Genomic DNA, 20,452 nt, shown 5'->3' on the forward strand with positions numbered 1-20,452 from the left:
AGGCGTTCACCACCGCCTTGATACCCTCACCCAGTCTCTCTTTGCAGCTCATAATGAGCCAAGATGGGCAAGGATCAAGTAAGCAGGTGGTCGGCCGTACCGATGAAAGCACCTTGTCCACTTCATCAGGAGGAAGAAGCTGGAACCGATCCCACAAAACCGGTTTGCCACAGGCCGCCTCTTGCTCACTAACTGTATCCACAGCGTGCAGAGTAACACACCTAATCTGATCAATTTTATCTGCAAAGTGCCTTGCCAAGGCCTCACAGGAGGCCTTAGAATGCTCCAGTGGTTCCGGAGCCACAGGACCGACCAGGCTCCGGACCACTTGGAACAGCCTCCTGGGGCAGCACTCTGCAGACGCGATGGAGGCAGCATAATATTGCTTTTTTGCTGCCTTCACCGCCACGTGATAGGCTGAAGATACAGCTCTAGCCCGTGTCTGATCATCTTTGGAGCGAGACTTCCGCCACTGGCGCTCTAGCCGTCTCACCACCTGTTTCAGAGCTCGTAACCACGGATTGAACCATGGTGCAGTCCGAGCCCTGTTCAGGGGGAGAGGGCGTTTCGGAGCCACCTGATCTAATGCCCCAGTGATTGCGGCATTCCAGCCACCCACCAGGGTCTCGACCGAGTGGCCGTTGGCATGCCCCAGAGAATCCCCAAGCGCATTCAGGAATCCATTTGGATCCATAAGACGCCTGGGGCGGACCATTTTAATGGGTCCTCCACCCCTACGGAGGGGTTGTGGAACCGAGAAGTCCAACGTCACCAGATAGTGATCTGACCATGACAAGGGGGTGGTGGATATACCCCCGACTTCCAGATCACTCCCCACTTCTCCAGAAACAAACACAAGGTCTAGTGCATGACCGGCTACATGGGTGGGCCCAGTTAGAATATGGTGCAGCTCCCAGGAGGCCATGGTCTCCATGAAGTCCCGAGGTGCTCCTGTGAGGATGGCCTCCGAATGTACGTTGAAGTGCCCCAACACCAGTAAGTTAGGGGACTGTACACGCACATCAGAGACCACCTCAAGCACCTCGGCCAGGGAGTCAGTCGTGCAGCGGGGTGGACGGTACACAAGCAGAATCCCCAGACTGCCCTTCGGGCCCAACCTCCAGTACATGCACTCAGCAACCTTGGTCTCCCGGAGAGGGGGTCTGGTGAAGACCAAGGACTCTCGGTAGATAACAGCCACTCCCCCTCCCCGATCCCCAGCCCTCGGCTCCTGTGCATACGAAAATCCAGCTGGACACATGGCTGCAAGGGTTGGAGCAGCAGCCTCGGCCAGCCATGTCTCCGTAATACATGCCAGGTCTGCACCCTCATCCAGGATCATGTCATGGATGAGGGAGGTTTTCTGGGTAACAGACCTGGCATTGCAGAGCAGCAAACGAAGGCCAGAAGATGGGGTCATGCCTCCCCCAACCATCCTTTGGCTCTGGACAGGCCCGGAGCAGGGGACAGATACTACACATCTCTCCCTCGTTCCCCTTACCTGGCATGGCCTGCCCCTAGCGCTCCGCCAGTGCCTGCCTCCCAGCCTCGGTATCTTCTGGCCCCCAACACTCCCCCCACTGCCTCCATCAGGTGGACACATGCCCCCTCGCTCCCGCCTATCAGGCAGGCTACCCACCCCTAAAACCACAACAAAATCCCCCAGGAAAAAGGAAACACACACACATACACACAAAACAATTAAAAATCCCCTTAAAAATAATGCCAGGCCGGAGTCCACAGGGAAGGCCAGGTGGTGGTGGTGGTGGTGGTGGTGATGGTGGTGGCGGCGGCGGCGGAGGCGGCGGCGGCGGCGGCGGCAGCAGGCCCGCCTCTTCCCCGGTGGTGGTGGTGGCCTCTCCTGCAGGCCCTGGCTCTCCCAGGCCACCTCAGCCAGCCAGCTTATGTAGCCCCTCCAGGGAGGGCAGGTGGAGCAGCACAGCTGGCTCGGTACCTGGGGGCCTGGTCCTGCAGGGACTGGCGGTCTGCCAGGCAGAAGTCTCCAGGGAAGGCCTGGTGGTGGTGGTGGTGGTGGTGGTGGCAGCAGCAGCAGGCCCAGCAGCAGCAGGCCCGCCTCTTCCCCGGTGGTGGTGGTGGCCTCTCCTGCAGGCCCTGGCTCTCCTCAACAATTTAGTTGTTGGTCCTTCTTTGATTATAATAGTAAGTTTTGCCATCTCTGCCAGCTCCATCATTTTCATGATCCACTCACTCACAGTTGGTATTGTTTCATTCTTCCACTTTTGTGCATATAATAACCTTGCACCTGTTGTCATGTAGAGAAAGAGGGTTTCCCCCTTCTCTTTTATGTGTTTATCTGTTAGTCCCAATAAAAAAAGTTTCTGGTTTTAATTCTATAGTAGTCTTTAATATTCTTTGAACTAAAGACTATTTGTTTCCAAAATATTTTAGCTTTTGTACAAGTCCACCATAAATGATAAAACATTCCATCTTGATCTTCACATTTCCAACATTTTCCAGAAACACCCTTATACATTTTAGACAGTTTAAATAGTGACATATACCATCTATACATCATCATATAAAAATTCTCTTTAAGGGAAAGGAAAGGTTCCTCCTGTGCAAGCACCGAGTCATTGCTGACTCCTAGAGGGACACCGCTTTTGCTGACGTTTTCATGGCAGACTATAGCGGGGTGGTTTGCCATTGCCTTCCCCAGTCGTGACTACCTTTCCCCCAGCAAGCTGGGTACTCATTTTACCGACCTCGGAAGGCTGAGTCGACCTGAGCCGGCTACCCAAGACCGGCTTCCGCTGGGATCGAACTCAGGTCATGGGGAGAGTTTCGGTTGCAATACTGCCGCCTACCACTCTGCGCCACACGAGGCTCTCTTTAAGACTTGTACATAAAGTAAATTTTAAATATTTTCCCTGCATACTTTCCCACTCTTCCACTGATATATTATGACCAACATTTTGTGCCCACTTTATCATACAATCTTTTACTTGTTCATCCTCTTAACAGTAATTTATACAGTTTAGCAATTACATGTTCATCATTTGTACACAGTGCTGTTTCAAACTCAGATTCTGTTTGTTCAAATCCACCATTTTTCTCATGTATTTTAAACCTTTCTTTAATTTGCAAATATGAAAACCACTGGCAGACATGACCTTCTTCCAATAAGTTTTCCCTTGATTTTAACTTATATTCCCCTTGTGACAATTCCAGTAAATCATTATATCTTATCCATTAATGCGTGCTATCAAATTCTCTTCTACGCATTGCTTCTTGTGAAGATATCCAACGTGGTGTTTCTTGATAAAACCTTAATTTAGATTTATTCCAAATTCTTAATACAGCCCATCTTATATAATGATTATTAAAATCTACATTCACTTTTGTTTTATCATACCACAAATAACCATGCCACTCATATCTCAATTCATGTCTTTCTAGGTCTAAAAGTCTTCTATTTTTCAACGACACCCATTCCTTGATCCACATCAAGCAGCAGGCAGAAAAATAGGTTTTAAAATCTGGTAATCCCAAGCCACCTCTTTCCTTTGCATCTTGTAAAATTTTTATTTTAACTCTTGTTTTTTTTGCTTGCCTTATGAACTTCATTATATCTCTCTGCCACTGCTTAAAAGGTAAATCCGATGTAATAATGGGTATCATTTGAAACAAAAATAACATTCATTTTAATCATTGCAATTCTTCCCAAAAGTAATTTTTCCCATTTTAATAGGTCTTGTTTAATTTCATTCCACACTTTAACATAGTTATTTTGAAAAGGCATACAATTCATATTTGTCAAAAAGATTCCCAAATATTTTACTTTCTTTTCAATTTGGAAGCTAGTCTTATCCATCAACTTTTTTTTCTTGAACATTCATATTCTTTGTTAAGATTTTTGTTTTCTCATTATTAACTTTGAACCCTGCCACTGCTCCAAATTCTTTAAATTTTTTCATTAACATTTCAATTCCATTTAAAGGTTCTTCCAACATAAACAGCAAGTCATCTGCGAAAGCCCTCAGCTTATATTTCTCCTTTTTAATCTTTATTCCTGTAATTCGATCATCTTGTCTTATATCTCTGTTCAATAATTCTAAAACCAATATAAACAGTAGCAATGACAATGGGCAACCTTGTCTTTTTCCTCTTTGTATCTCACAAGGTTTAGTCAAGTTCCCATTTATATTTATTTGAGCCTTTTGATTGGTATATACCTATTTCACCCATTTTTAAAGTTTTCCCTAAAATCCAATTCTTCTAAAGTCTCAAATGCTTTCTCTGCATCTAAAAAGATCTGATCTAAAAAGATCACAGCTGCTTATTTTTCTGGGTGTTTTTCCAAATATTCCACCACATTCAAGACCGTTCTTACATTATCTCTCATCTGTCTCCTTGGTAGGAAACCACTTTGGTCCTCATATACAAACTCCTGCAATATTTTCTTGAGCCTTTCTGCCAAAATTGTTGCAAATATCTTATAGGCATTGTTTAATAATGAGATTGGTCTATAGTTTTTTGTCGAGGTTAAATCCTGTCCTTCTTTAAGTATTAATGTTATATATGCTGTTTTCCATGTTTCCGGTATCTCCCCCTTTTCTAAAATATTGTTCATCATATTTTTCAACAGTTGTAAAATTTCTTCTTCACACTTCTTATAATATAATCCTGATATTCTATCTGGTCCAGGAGTTTTTCCCAGTTTAATTTTTTTTATTGCTTCCACCATTTCATTTGCTGTTACTGTGCCATTCATCATTTGTTTTTGTTCCTTAGTAATTTTTGGTAAATTTTGTTTATGAATATATTTATCAATTAATTCTGGGGAGATATCATGTCCTTTATACAAATTCGAATAATACTGATGAAAGACTTTCTGAATTGCCACATTTTCACAATTGTTTTCTTTTCTTTTTCCTTTCTATGTTTATAGGCCAAGCATCTTCCTGGTTTATTAGCAAACTCAAAATTTCTTTGTTTTACAAAGTTTAATTTTTTTTTACATATCCTGAACTGTTAACATTGATAGTTGTTGTTGGAGTAATTTAATCTGTCGGAGGACGCTTGCCTTTCCCGTTTTTTTTCTTTAGGAATTCTTCTTTCTCTTTTATGTGTTTTAGAATATTTTGTACCTTCTCTTCTCTTTTCTTTTTCAGTTGTGTGTTTTGTTGTATAAAATAAGCTCTCATATAGGCCTTACTTGCATCCCATACTGTTCGGATATTTGTTCCCTTGTCCAGATTCAATTAAAAAAATTCTCTCAATTTCTTTTTAGTGTCGTCCACAAGACTGTTATTTTGAAATATCATTTCATTCAATCTCGATCTAAACGTAGTGCTTCTTTTCACATATGACATACATACAGGGTTATGGTCCGAAAATGATCTTGGTAGAACTTGTATTTTGCCAATATTTGTAGCAAGCTCTTTAGTTGTCAAAATCATACCAATCCTTGAAAAAGATTTATGTCTTTCTGAAAAATATGTATATTCTTTTGAGTTTCCATTTTTATCTCTCCATACATCTACTAAAACCAAATTATCCATCAGTTAAAAAAAACTTTTAGGTAATTTCCCTTGATTACTCTTTTTTTTTCCCTCCGATATTCTATCAATTTGAGGTGCAATCACCCCATTCCAATCTCCCATTAAACACCGCCTGTCAAAAGTTAGATCCACGAGTTTGGATAAGAGATACTCATAAAATTCTGCTTTGTAGTCATTAGGGTCATAAACCCCTTAAATCAACGTTGATACACTATTCAATGTGTTTTTAACTCCCACAAAACGACCTTGTTCATCTGACAATACCAATTCCGGTCCCAGATGTGGCTTAATATATAGAACTACTCCATTTTTCTTTTTTCGGCTTGCAGTTATAAACTCTTCACCTAATTTTTTATTAATTAAATATTTGGTATCTTCTTTCTTAATATGAGTTTCTTGTAAGCAAATTATATCTTGTTTCAATTTTTGTAAATAGTAAAGTATTTTCTTTCTCTTTGGAGGAGCATTTGCCCCATTAATGTTCCAAGTTAAAAATTTGTAATCCATTTTTTAAGAAACATAAGATTAAGGTTGGATATTAGGAATATCCTGTAGCTTAAGTACAAACAGAGTGGTCGACATCGTTTTCCTCCTCTCGGACTGAATAAGCTGGCCCACCTAAGATCATATTCTCATGGGCTGCTCTATTGGCAACAGCTGCCATTTTCAGTCAGTTTGTGCTGACTTCTTGCTGCAGGGGCCATGTGCTCAGTTGCTTGTATGAATGCTGGTGGCATCTGCCAGACATCCCACTAGGTGAGCAGCTTTTAAGCAGATCGAAGCAGTGTACAAATGCCGCTGTGTCGAGCCATGCTGTGCTGTGTCGAGCTGTCAGCATTTGCACGACCAGTGAAATAAAGAGACAGAGTCCCAGGATGCTGAGAAAAATGAATCCTCATCTTGGGGACTATCTTTTTCAGAGATCTCTGTAGGCACCTTTAGAAATACAGACCCTTGACGAAGGCCCATATATATTAGTCAGGGCTACTCCTTGGAATAAAACTACCTATTTTTTCAACATCCTGAGACTTAGGGTATCTCTACACTAAGCAAAACAAACCCAAAACACATCTGGTACTTTCAGCTTTCACTTTGTGGGATTAGGATGGGCTTCTTTATACAGCAGGCACATGGTTTGCATAGAGGAAGTGCCTCCCTCCCTCCCAGGCATGTGTGCAAAGGAGCAGGGTGGGGGTGGGGAGTCTTGCTTTAGTCACTTAACTTGTGCTGTACTATTTCCTCACAGCCCTAGGCACATTTACTTGGGAGTAAGCCCCATTGAAGTCAATGGGACTTACTTCTGAGTAGACATAAGATCATGTTGTAAGTCTGCAATCCACAGCACACTTACTTGGGAGTAATTCCCACTGAATTTAGTGGGGTGCTCTGAATGTTGATTCTGAGCTTGGAGGGGTGGGGGATCAGATTTGTTTCCCTTTTTTTCAAGGAGGCATTTTACTCTCTTCTCCCTCCGATCATTGATCAAGATACATCTAATTTGAATCAAGGAAAGTCCTTCCTTGGCAAGTTCATGGCGCTAAGCCAGCATTACACACTATCGATATGGTGCCATTAACTTTTATTACTAGTTTATCTCTGATCTTTTTGAAAGTGCGATAAAGGGGAAAATGTGTGCAAGGCATCCTGGAGGTTGACGACATCATGTAAAGGACCCACAAAATTCCGTGAGTGACCAATCATGAGCATGCAGTAAATTGCTCATGTAGAGACACTCTTCATCTGTTTATTCCATTGGACATTCTGGATGTTCTCCAGTTTGATCCAACATTTGTACAGCCACCCACTAAAAGCAAGTGTAGCTGGATGCTGGGAAGCTGAACATGGTGACTGTTTTGATAGAAAACCACGGCTTAGGCCTCCACACCATGATAGCCCATCAACCATGAATTATGGGCTGCCAGGTTCCTGCCACCCTTCCACCCCCATTGTTGCTGCCTAGGACTACAAAGAATGGGTGTGGGGGGGACCATGCATCTGGTAGGCCATAACACAAGCTGCACAAGGTGCATAGGCCTGACAATGAGAAAGAGGCCTTAAAGAGTTTTACAAAATATAACAAATTATCTTCATGGGTTTTTTTAGTGGAATTCTGTGCCAAAAATATGCTTTGAATATTTAGTTTCTGCTGTTATCTCTGACATTGGATATAAAAGAATCAGTTTTGTTCTGAGCACAGTAATTCCTATAACCTTCCTCCTTTTTTTCTTTTTTAAGTGCTCAAGGGATTGAAATTGATTAACATAATCAGACTAGGTAGGCTTTGGAGTTAGTGAAGTACCATTCTGGATGGAAGAATATACGCAGCTGTCTATTACTCCTTGCTGGTTAGCTTACTGCTAAAAAAGAGGTGATGTATTATTGACTGGGGGCTATTCCCAATCTTTTTCTTCCTTGCATTTTTGAGCCTCTCTCTCAAATTCTGTTCATGCCTCATTTCATCCTTTGGCTGTTAACGTCGATATTTTCTCCCCCAACCTCACCCCTCCTCCTTGCACTGTTCCATGATCTTTTTCAGTTTTTCAGACAATCCAAGATTTAAGTGTAATTTTTTGGCCTCATCTTTACTGGGCACATCAGTACAAGGAGAAAGAAGCATGGTTGTGCAGGAACACACCAATGTTGAGAAGACGGTCCTAATCCTGTGATGATGCAGGATGGATTAGAGGGACACCCAAGATTTTTACAGAGCTTTACTGTAGATGAGTTGAAAGATGAGGGCAGCTATGGAGTTGTCAGTGTCCTCTGCTTGCTTTGCCCTCTCTAGTTCTTTGAACTTCAGGGAATGTTTGTACAACCTTCCAATGGTCAAAACAGACATTATTCTAAAGATGTAGCTAGCAGCTATATCTTGTTTTCTTTCTTTTTACTCTAGAATTGGTGCAAGCATCCTGATCCAAATTGGACCTTCTGTGCCTACTCTAGAGTAAAAATGGAAAAGTAATATCTGTAACTCCATCCTTGTCCCTCCCCTGACCTCCAGTGCACTATGATTAGAAGAAGGATTCTCCCGTTACTATGGGCTTCTTCACATGGAGCTTTTATCCTGCTATTGAGATGGCTCTCTCATGGAAGTTTGCGGGCTCTTTAGATGATGCCGTGAACCTCAGCGGTTCTCAGCGGCTTTCCATACCATCAACCATGGTATCCTTCTGGGCCGCCTCGCTGGGATGGGACTTGGAGGCACTGTTTGGCAGTGGCTCCATTCCTTCTTGGAGGGGCAGACCCAGAAGGTGGTGCTGGGGGACTTCTGTTTGACTCCCTGGCCATTGACTTGTGGAATCCCTCAGGGTTCTGTTTTGTCCCACATGCTATTTAATGTATACATGAAACCACTGGGAGAGGTGGTCCAGAGTTTTGGGGTTCAGTGTCACCAGTACACTGATGGCACCCAACTGTACTTTTCCATCTAATTCCAAGGAAGCTGTTGGGGTGCTGAACAGGTGTCTGTCAGCAGTAATGGAATGGATGAGGGCAAACAAATTGAAGCTTAATCCAGACAAGGCAGAGGTGCTCCTGGTCAGTCGAAAGGTAGATCAGGGAATAGAGATTTAGCTTGTGCTGGATGGGGTTACACTCCCCCTGAAGACACAGGTTTGCAGCTTGGGTGTACTTCTGGATTCAGCCCTGAGCCTGGATGCCCAGGTTTCAGCAGTGGCCAGGAGTGTATTTGCACAGTTAAAGCTAGTGCGCCAGCTGCACCCCTTCCTTGGGATGTCTGACTTGGCCACAGTAACACGTGCCTTAGTTACATCCCATTTGGATTACCGTAACACACTCTACGTGGGGCTGCCTCAGAAGAGTGTTCGGAAACTTCAGCTGGTTCTAAGAGCTGCTTCCAGACTGCTGACTGGGGCTGGTTACAGGGAGCATATAACTCCCCTGTTAAAACAGCTTCACTGGCTCCCAGTCTGTTTCCAGGCACAATTCAAAGTGCTGGTCATGTCCTATAAAGCCATATACAGCTCGGGTCCAGGTTATCTGAAATATTGTATTCTCCCCTATGAGCCTACCCGTGCCCTGAGATCTTCAGGGGAAGCCCTTCTTGCTGTCCTGCCGCCATTACAGGCACGTCTGGTGGGAACATGGGAGACGGCCTTCTCCGTGACTGCCCCAAGGCTCTGGAACTCCCTTCCCAAGGAGACGAGAGTGGCACCCTCCTTGATATGCTTTTGTAGGCATGTACAATCTTTTTTTTTTCCAGCAGGCCTTTGGGGATAACTAGTCTGGAACTGTGAAAATATGACGAATAGATAGTATTTTTCTTGTTGTCTTTTAATGATATTTTTATAATTTTAATATTGATGATTTAATTATATTTTTAACTTTTGTACACTTGTATTTCTATTTCTATTTATAGGTTTTAATTGTACAAGTTTTAATGTTGTAAAGCCGCCTTGAGTCCCAGTACTGGGAAAAAGGCGGGATATAAATAATAACAACAACAACAACCTCCAGGGTGTCTCCTGCCATTTTCCCCAACCTATCCCGTGTTTTCCCCAAACACAAAAAAAATGGTATTTTTTTCCAGTCAACGGAACAGGAATGCCATGACCTCACCGTGAAATTCTCCAATAGGAGAAGAAACCACTGTGTCTGGTTGGCTGTGGGTATTTGTTTTCGATTGTTGGGGGCATGGTCAGGATGACGAAGGCATTAGGATGGGCTGTGGGGTGTGTTGCACCCAAGACATCCTGAGTGGGGATCCTCTTGGCAAGGAGGGAAGACCAGGCGGGAGGGTTCCTTGCACAGAAGGAGACCGAGCAGATTTGACAGGTGCGAGGCAAGACTCACCCACTGCGCTCTCTCCATGCCTGCCATGTAAATGCTTGAGCACATCTCTTGATTGGAGGGAGAAGAGGGTAAAATGCTTCCCTACAAGGAAGGGAGACACATCTGATCCCCCATCCCACCAAGCTCAGAATCAACATCCTCTTTTGATTCAGAGCACCCCATTAAGTTCAGTGGGGCTTACTTCTAAATAACTGCTGAGGGTCACAGACTTACAGCGTGATCGTATGTCTACTCAGAAGTAAGTCCCATTAAGTACAATCGGGCTTACTTCCAAGTAAGTGTGCCAAGACTTACAGCACAACCTTATGTCTACTCAGAACTAAGTTGTAGCTTTCCTGGGGGCTATGAGGAAACAGTACAGCTCAAGTTAAGAGAAGAAAACAAGACACCCACACACACCTGCACTCCTTTGCACACATGCCAGGGAGGGAGGTGCTCCTTTGATTCCCTCCACCTTTAAAGTCACTAGAATGGCTTCTGACTTCCCTCCTGCTGTGAAGGAGTGGAGGGACCGGCAGATCCATCAATCATGTTACAGGAACCAATGATATAGAGCAGAGGGAACCGCTATGAGAGATGCCTGTATATAGGGCCAGTCTAAATCCTGGAAAGGATCCAGAATCAAAAGGATCGGTTTGTAGTGGGATAAAATGCCAGGTTTGAAGAGAGCCCATATCTTCTTGGGAGAAACACTGTTCATTTCAGCAGGGCATACTTCTTTATAAATTTGGTTAGTTGCCTATAATGGGCTGCCTGCAATCTGGCCATGCTTAAATAACACCCAGGCTTAATTACTGCAATGCTTAATTACTTAGGGCAGTGTGAAATGCAAAACAAGTGTTAATGTAAATTACATTGCACTAGCGTAAGGGACCTCTAGCGCAATGTTGATAGCATTGGCCGGCACAGTGGGATTCTCCTGAAAACTCATTGCACTAGCTAACATAATTGGCATTGTGCTAGAGGTTCCTGATGCCAGCACAATGTAATTTACAATAGTGTTCATGTCACACTGGATACTGCCCTTAATACTGGATTACTGTTATATGTGGGGCTGCCTTGGAAAAGTCTTCAGGAATGTCAGCTGGTTTAGAACATGGCAACTAGGTTCTTGACTGGGGCTCCTCAGTGTGGTGATATTACAGAAAGGTGCTTCATTGACTTCTTCTTTGTTTCTGTGCACAATTCAGAGTGCGGGTTTTGACATTTTAAAGGCCTAATTGGTTTTGGATCAGCGTACCGGCTCCTGTACAAACTTTCCCGGTTGCTGAGATCATCAGAAGCCCTCCTCTGGGTGCCCTTACCTGCAGAAGTGGGAAGCTACCAGAGAAAAAGGCCTCCGCTGTGGTTGTATCCCAAGCTGCAGAACTCACTCTTAAGGGAGATCCCCTTGGTTCCATTGTTGCTATTCTTCATGTGCCATGAAAGTCTATCCTGTTCTTTCTGGCTTTTGGCAATTAATTTTGGTAGATTAATTTGTTGGTAGTGCTTGGCTTGCTTCCATATGCTTTACTGGTTGGTTTGGCTGTAGAGGTGGTTAGAGGCTGCTGAATTAGTTGACTGTTGCTTTGATCTATTTGTATAATACTGTGTTTCTTTTTTCTGCTATGATTATGTTGTGTACGTTATGATTTCTTTTAAGCTGGCTTGAATGGCATTTGACAGAAAAGTGGCATATGAATCCTTTAAATTATGAAATAGTAAAAGCATAGATTACCTGCATTCAGTGATCAAACTGGCAAGGAGAAGGGTAGGGGTAGACCTGGTGACCAAGGCCAGAGAGCTTCGGGTATTGGGCAGTATAGAAATGTGATAAATAAATGAAATAAATAAGGCCAGCCAAACACTGCATACCCCATAATATCCGGTTGAACACACTTGCAAGTCTTTCATTGGTTTAATACGTCTGAACATCACCCTGAATATCTAAATGAAAAGTATTAAATCATTAGTGAAAGCAACTCAAACCTCGCTTTTCAAAATGCAGTAGTTTCACATTCAGGTAAGTGAAATACATGAAGTATTTCAATGTAGAATCTTGTTTGGTTAGTACTTTTGGGCTTTTCTTACATTTTCTCTGCTCTTTTTTAACGGTACTGCACTCATACTTGTCTAGTATGGTATCTTAGTTGACTTAATGTAGTTCATTTAATCCTATATCAGCACGGTGAGGCATTGAAGTGCAACTTCTATCAGCAGCCTTCGACAAAAGCACTCACCAACACACCAGGGGTGAGAGAGTCTTTGATCTTGGGGAGTAAGAATGCTGGTAGGTTGTGTTACAGCAGCTAAATTAGATTGCCAGAAAAACCTGGCATGGCTTTTTGGCAGCGGGAATTTGTGTTCTCTAATTCTAAGTAACGTCAGTAAGGGATTCTGCTTCTCATACCTTACCTTTCTGGGAAGAGTGCATACCTAATTGGGGAACTGAAGGGAGGGCGTAACCCCACAATTTTCAGCCCCAGCCCCCACCCTTCATTCCAAATACCTCACAATAAAATAAACCAATCAAAGAGCGGTCTCGAATAGAAATGTGCGAATCAGCAAAGCTGAATCGTGTCGAGGTTCTTCTACCTCATAGCTCTTTCTAACTTGTGTCTGTATCGCATTGCAAGATTTGTTTTTGCACAAAAGTCTGCGCATACATTTTTTCCAAATGTATGCAACAATTCTATGCATTTTTTAAATGTATGTATTTTATCTTATCGATTAAAGCATGTTTTGTGCGTTTTTCACAAGTATGCACCCCCCCCCCCAGGTTTAGTGCCTCCTTTGCATTTCTGCAGATCATAGGGTTAGGGTTTTAGGGAGGAGCTGTGGTTCAGTGGATGCACCTTTCTGCATGCCCCTGTTTTGCATGCAGGATGTCCCAGGTTCAATCTTTGGCATCTCTACGTAGGACTAGGAAGGAATCTTGCCTGAGACCTGCAGAACTAGTCAGTGTCAACAATACTAGACTAGATGGACCAATGGTCTGACTCAGTCTAAAGTAGCAGGGCCATCATCAAGGTGGCAGGGCATCTGCCAGGGGCCTACACCCAGAAGGGGCCCACTGATAACAGCCCCCTGGAATTGTTCCTTCTCTTTGCCATTGCAACCTGCTTATTTTCCAGCCTCTTGCTCTGACCTAGACAACGGAGGTGGTGAGAAGGAGGAGCAGGAGATGCCACTGCCTACTTGCTCGCTGGCTCTCTGCCTGTCAAACAAGCAAGGGTAGCAATGATGAGAAAGAGGAGGAGGAACAATAACAGATGGTGACAATGGCAGTGAGAAGGTAGAATTACTGAGGGAGGGCGTCTTGCCCAAGGGCTCTCAACAACCTGAAGCTGGCACTGGAAGGCAGCTTCTGATGTCCTATGTTCCAGACTCCTTCTCTATTCCTCGGTCGCACTTCCAACTTGCTTCTCTCTCTGACACACACCACCACCACTTTCCACGCCAGATAGAACCCCCCCCCCCCCAGAAGTTTTGTACTGACTCCCTTTGTGTTGTCCTCTGAGAATAAAGCTGCTGCAGGACAGGAAGAGAAATCTGGAGTAGATTTCTATAGATGGAGAGGGCAAGACACTGTCTCCAAGGCTTTCTACCCCTGGTTTTGAAAACAGTTGCTTGCTGGGATGGGGCTCAAAGGAAGCCCTTCATAGAGTCAGTGCAAAGAACAGAGAACCTGTGTGAGGTAAGGGAGCTGAGGGAAGGGGAGCAGTGACACCACTACTACAGGAATTTGGGACAGAGGCCCATCCCTTCAGCTCAGCAGGTGGACCCCCAAACACTGCAGCAAAAGCCTTGCGTTAAGAGGCTTCCTAATCCAGCAGCAATGAACTCATTTACTGCTGAGGACAGAAGCTCCCCCTCCACTGCTTTTGCTTTGTGTTTCAGTTGCATTGCCAACACAGATCTTGGCAGATGCGCAGGCTTTGCATGGAGGAGTAAGGGAAATTTCCTGTAAGGGAAATTAGGAGCTCATCTTCCAGGAGGCAGGAAACAGAGCAGGAGTTTGAGCAGAGCTGGCTGGAAGGCATGTGGCCAACAGCTCTGCAACATTAATAACAGAATGGGAAGCCCTGATTTTAATTCATTGGGCCTTTCTCTCAAGTTAATGTGCATAGGGTTTCAGCCTTAATTTTATGCTTCTAATACATCCCTTCACTCTTTTCTTTGCCTCGAACTTTTTAAAGGCTGCCTCAGTCTCACATCTCTGCTTCTCATTCAGTGTTGTTTTCCATCCCACACTACATAAGCACAGAGAGCCAACACACTCATACTCTTTGCGTTGTGGTTACCAAATGCTGAGGGGAAAGCATTTTGCAATAATGTAGGGGTAAACTATCACCCGGTTCCTTCTAGCCTCTCTTTGCTCTTTCCTCCCCCCCCCCCCAAGAAAGGGTGTTATGGTGCCGGCATCTCAGCTCCCCACTTATCTCTTCAGTGCTCCTTTTCACTGATGCTAGCAGCTGGTTAAAGGAGGTTACACTGGCACCTTCCTCCGGAGATAAAAGTGCTGACAATACGGTTGCTTGGAGGCACCAAACTCAATGTCCCTCATCTGTAAAATGGTAGTATTAATTGGCTGCATAGTTGCCTATGATGAGGCATTTGTGCAAGTCTCTTGATGTTAGAATTCCTGATGTATAGTAAGCCAGATGTGGATCTGTAGCTTTATTTTTACTTTTAAAATCTATTACTCTTTTTCTATAGCAAAATGTGCTTATTCCCAAGTAAATGTGTTTAGGATGAGGGCAGCAGAAACAAATTTCATTTTATTTCTGGAGTCATGATGGTGTTATGATTTCAGTGAGTTAAAATTGAGAAATTGCACATGCTCAGAATATTTTTCTTTTTTTATCAGAGTTGGTAAACTGTGGGGCTTTTTTTTGTTTTGCTGTAACATAATCAGGAATATAGAAGCAGTTGTAAAGCATAGAATGGTGTTTGGTAAGACCCAGTACGTCCAGGGTCTAAAATATATATTCACTGGTGTGCATTGAGATGGAAAAAAGAGAAACTAAAAATCTTCCTTCACTCATAGTTGAGCTACTTAAGCATTTGTCTAGTGTGCTATTCATCTGCTTCTTTCTCCTAGTTCGAACCTGGATGGTAGATAAGCTGGCAAGTTAGAAAAAGAGGTTGGTTAGATTTTTCCTCAGCAACTAAAACAATTAGATTGATAAGGAGGGGTTAAAAGTAGAATTGTATCTGTGAAGTATATTCCTTTCATTGCTTTACTCACAATACTGTACCTATTTCCATAGATATTACATAAAAGAAAGCTCCTAGAGAATTATGTGAGTAGGCCTCATGCATCATCAGGGAGTATTTTAGCACAAAGCCCTTTTAATCTTTCAAATGTGATTTCCTTTTTATTCTGTGCATATAAAATCATAATAATTCAAAGCACAAAAAGTGACAGGTTAGTTTGCAACAGCACTATACTACCTTTTAAAAAATGGAAAAAGTCTCTTGTAATATTGTGAACTGTATCACACTTTTGACACTTTCTAATATTGTGAACTGTACTGCTTGGCAGACTTAGGGTGCAATCCTATGCATGTTTATACAGAAAAAAGGCCTACACCTCCTACCATGTCCCCAGCCAGCTATGCTATGCTGGCTGGGGGCATGCTGGGAGTTGTAGGCCTTTTTTCTATCTAAAACATGCATAGGATTGCGCCCTAAATTGCTTTAGCAAGGAAATGTTGACAGTTGACAGTTGGGTACTTAGGTCAGGGGTGGGGAACCATTTTTGACAGAATGGCTGAATTGGCTCTGGGTTGGGATGTCGTGGGTTCCCTGCCACCAGTCCCATCCCCCAAATTTTCTCACGTGCACAGGGACACACACCCTTTCCAGCCCTGCCATCTGAACTGATCCATGCAGATCAATTGAGAGGGGTGCATTTTCTCTGCCAAGCACTAGGAGACTCCCTTTCTCAGTACTGAGCAGAGAAAAGGTCTTACCTCCAATCTGCTGCTGAACAGCAATAATATCTTTTTCCTGGAACAGGAAGCAGGGCCTGAGAGAGGAGGCAGGACCTGGAAAAGAAGCTGGCAGGCTAGATGGGGAAACTCTGCAGGCCAGAGGATCCCAGTGCCTGCATAAAAGCTGAATGATTGCAGGTTATGCAGACAATATCTTTGGTATAAACTTCCTCTATTAAAATAATCCCTGGTCTCTAGAACACACCCTAAATGATAGCTCTGTCATTTGTCTATACTGGCAGCGCTCTTGCTGCATAATATAACACCCACCAATTGAATTGTAGGTCATACTTTGTATTGTTGGAAACCTATTATCCTGTATTGATAATATTGTCCAGATCTTGTGAGGTTTGCTGGAGCCAATTCAAAGCCGTTTTAGAGCAGAACATTCTGAATAGTGAGTTTCCAGCCCAGGCCCTTCTCTAGAACAGAGAGAATGTTCTTGGACAGTTAAACTAGGACTTTTAGTTTTGAGGGACAGAAAGCCTTGTGCATCCCTATGTGGCATGCTTTACAAGAACTACCAGTCCCTGAGTTCCCTGTGCTTAGGCAAAGGGGAGAGATAACTGGCAGAAGGGACAAAGCACCATGATAACTGGGCACAGTGGAAGCTGGTACTGCTGGTAGGCTTTTCATACCCAAAATATAAGTGAGTAAACATCTAGTTCACAAATATCATGCAAATCTTTTTGAGACATTTACTAGTGAAATGCTGCATCTGAAAAAAAGATCTTCAAGTCTCCTTTTGGAAAAGAATATGAACTACCCCACTTATCTTATTAAATGAGATTTATAAAACATACACACACACACCTAATTTTTCAGTGAAATGTGCATAGTCCTATGGATTTTTTTTTTTTTGCTTTCCCTGCTTCTTCCATGACTATCAGCAGCAAAAATACAACAATGGTAGCAGCCCTATTGCTTCAACCCACTAATTGAAGACTAGTGATGTAGTAAAGTACAATGAAAGTGATAGCCACCTAATTCAGAGAGGTCAGTTGCACAGAATGAGATCTAGAATAAGCCACAGCACTAGATAGCTGTGCTGATTATCTGTTTTGAAACTCAAGGTTGTGTGGGTTGGAGGCTGTTGGTGGGCACAGTAGCTTTAGGGAGAAATGGCAAACGTGAAATGCACTCTAATTACAACATTGTGTCCCATGGAACAGTAAATCAGACATGGACAAAATTCCATCCTATTAAGATGAAATGTTCTAAAATCATGAGGCGGGCCTTGGTATTAATGAGATCTCTAGTTCATATTTATCATTTTTATATCTCCTATTTTAAGATGCATGTTGTGTTTTTCAGGCATGCATCTGCATACAAGTGGGTAATAAAACTTGGCTATTTTAAATAGTAGAAGCCAAGAATTTTGTGTAATGGAATTTTGATGTATTGGTTATTAAAAGATGCAACAAATGATTGTAAGGTGACTGTGTGTGGGTCCCCTTCCTTAGCCTCCATAATCACAGGAATCTACAAGTAGGCGCAGAAAACTTTTCACTGAAAGTCTTTTCCTCTAATTACAGCACTGAGGACTAGTAAGTATACAGACTTACGACTCAGTGTAAGGAATTACGCCTTCCTTGCTTGCTTTAAACCAAGCATATTCATCTCCCCTTTAGATGTGCTGGTGTTTCAGGTGGCAGTGCTTCAATTTTCCTTCAGTGGATGCTGTCTGTCTCTCAGGAAGTAGCTCCTCAGATCAAGCAGTGGGTGGGACTCCTCAGGTGCCTGCTAAAGGAGGAGCTAAGCCAGGTTTTGATATGCCTGAGGTCTTCCTGTGGCTGCCAACTGGGAATTCCCAATCATCCAGCGAAGGAAGGCCTGGATGGTGCTCGCAGGTGAGGCACACCTTCAGTGTCTTCCTTGGTGGCAATTGTCTGCCTGCCCTCTTGGGAGCGACTTTCACCAGACTGCCTTCCCTTACTTTGCTCTCCCTGCTGCTGCCACCCAATTGGTGTGCCTTCCCAGGGCTTTATAGCAGCAGCTTGATGAGTTCCAGCTGTTGCTGCCGTGGCTTCATTTTCTCCCTCAGCGGTGGTGTGCTTCCTTTATCAGCTTGAGCTGTCCACAGGCAGTGCTTCATTTTAACTTTATGCTGGAACCCAGCTGCCTGCAGCCTCTCTGCCTGGGTGTTTTTGGCGAGAGAAGGACAAAAACTTGATCTGCAAAGTCCCGGCAGGCTGTTACAGTAACACTGGCTGTGTTCGCATGATCAGAGCAGGGGAAATAAGCCACAGTGGCTGATTTCTCCCACCGCTCAGACTTGCATAATTACCCTCCCCAGCACAGCTTGCCCTGTCATGCAGTCCCAGTGAGGGTGACTTGTTGCTGTGGTTAACAACCCACCCAGAACCCATGGGCTGCTTTAGGGTTCTGTGGTGCCTTGTTAACCCTGGCAACATGCCACCCTTGCCAGGTTCACACAACACCACAAGCCGCGCCAGCAAGAATAATTATGCATACCCCCCCCAGCACACATATGGGGGGGGGAAATAAGCCACTGTGACTTATTTCCCCACTGGGATTGTGCAAACGGGATCACTGAAATTTTGCAGATCATCTCTTGGATGGGTAAAGCTATAGGACTCTGTCCCACTAAGAAACCTTTTTCTACTTCGCTAAAATTAAAGTGTAGGATTGTGCCAACACAATGGGTTTGGATTAAAGTGATCAGAAGAACATTTGATAATGTTCTTATCCAATCTCAATGGATTTACCCTGTTCCTTGCATAGCTATGGGAACTCCGTGCTGGGAAGTGGGGGGAAATAGCACTGATCGGGGCAGGATCTGAGCCTCGCTACATGTGCCAGCACTGAGGCTCTGTTGTCAGAATGTATAGCCTCCTGTGGTTATCTTGCAGTGGAGTGAACCATGAAGCCAATTGACTTCTAACAACACTTAAAAGACTGTTCTATCACAGGTTAATTGTAGCTCTGTATATAGTGGCACTTGGTCACCCAAAACTAGTTTTAAAGGTACTTCTAGATCTTTCAGTAAGCACTCCGTTTGCTTCGTTATGTACAGAAAGCCTGTTACCCTCTTCCTTGGTGGGATTTCATATAGCCCTTCTTCTGTTTGAAGCATTGTGTGTTCCCACATGGACCTGACCATTCTTGAGGTAAACCAAGAATGGTCCAGGTGCCCCTGCTTTCTGAGGTTAGGCAGGTGGCGGTGCTCCTTCTAAAAAGAAAAAATTCTCTGGATTTCAATGCAATTTTTAGCAGATAAATGTCTGTCTGTCTGTCTTCATACCGATGTAGGATTCATTCAGGGTTTTTATTTTATATATTGATTATTTTAAGGCATAGTCCTTTTGTAAACCACCTTGTGGATTTTTTTAAAGTAAAAAATCAAAATATACATCCCTCAAATAAATGTACCAGATGAAGGTAAGTCATATGACTGGTAGACTGCCTCAAGCATCAAAGACCAAATGAATTCCCTTAATTGGAGTCTGTTTCATAAGCTTTCATACCCTAATACAACCTTTCCTCTGATCTGGCGATGGGGAGAATCTGTGCTGGAGTTTTGCTGATAGGCAAAACCAATTCTGGAATGGATCCAAAGCCCACTGCTTTCTGGTGGGTTCTGGGCTAAGCTGAGAAAAGAATATAAGGGAATACAATTCCTTCTCTTCCTGCCTAGGAAGCCTTGGAACACGTTCCAAAATATGGGACTGCTCCAAAACGTACTTCCTCGTGGAGTCACTTCTCTGCAATCCTGTGAGCAGAAAATTACTATGGTGAACTGGTTGTAGAAGGGCTAAGTTTGAGAGAGAGAGAGCTCGCATGTGCGCATACACAATCTGTCCAGGCGTATATGTGGGCAGGCAGTCCTAGCACAGCCAGGTGGCTATAGTTCTATGTTATACGATGCAAAATCAGGCTATATCAAACGTGTTTCCTGTTCTCTGACATTTCTGTTAGGTATCAGCATAAACATTAAACTTAAAATGGCATTCACGGACAATTACATTGGTGCAGTTTAATTGGGTGGAAGCTGCTTCAAAACGGCTTCCTTGGAATGAATAGGTGCTGCTCCAATAATTTGGGCTGCAATCCTAGAGGCACTTTCTAGTGAGCAAATCCCATTGAAGTTAAATGTACTGACTTCTGAGTAACATCCTT

General features: G+C 43.5%; 1 protein-coding gene across 2 annotated transcripts in view; it reads left to right on the forward strand.

Annotated features, from left to right (window-relative positions):
* MEI4 (meiotic double-stranded break formation protein 4) overlaps positions 1-20,452 on the forward strand; it is a 112,841-nt gene that overhangs the window by 39,789 nt on the left and 52,600 nt on the right. The gene's annotated exons all lie outside the window — the stretch shown is intronic.

The sequence above is a fragment of the Heloderma suspectum genome, chromosome 1 (genome assembly GCF_057233095.1).
Source record: "Heloderma suspectum isolate Gila_16-S chromosome 1, 16-S_ref, whole genome shotgun sequence".
Lineage (NCBI taxonomy): Eukaryota > Metazoa > Chordata > Lepidosauria > Squamata > Helodermatidae > Heloderma > Heloderma suspectum.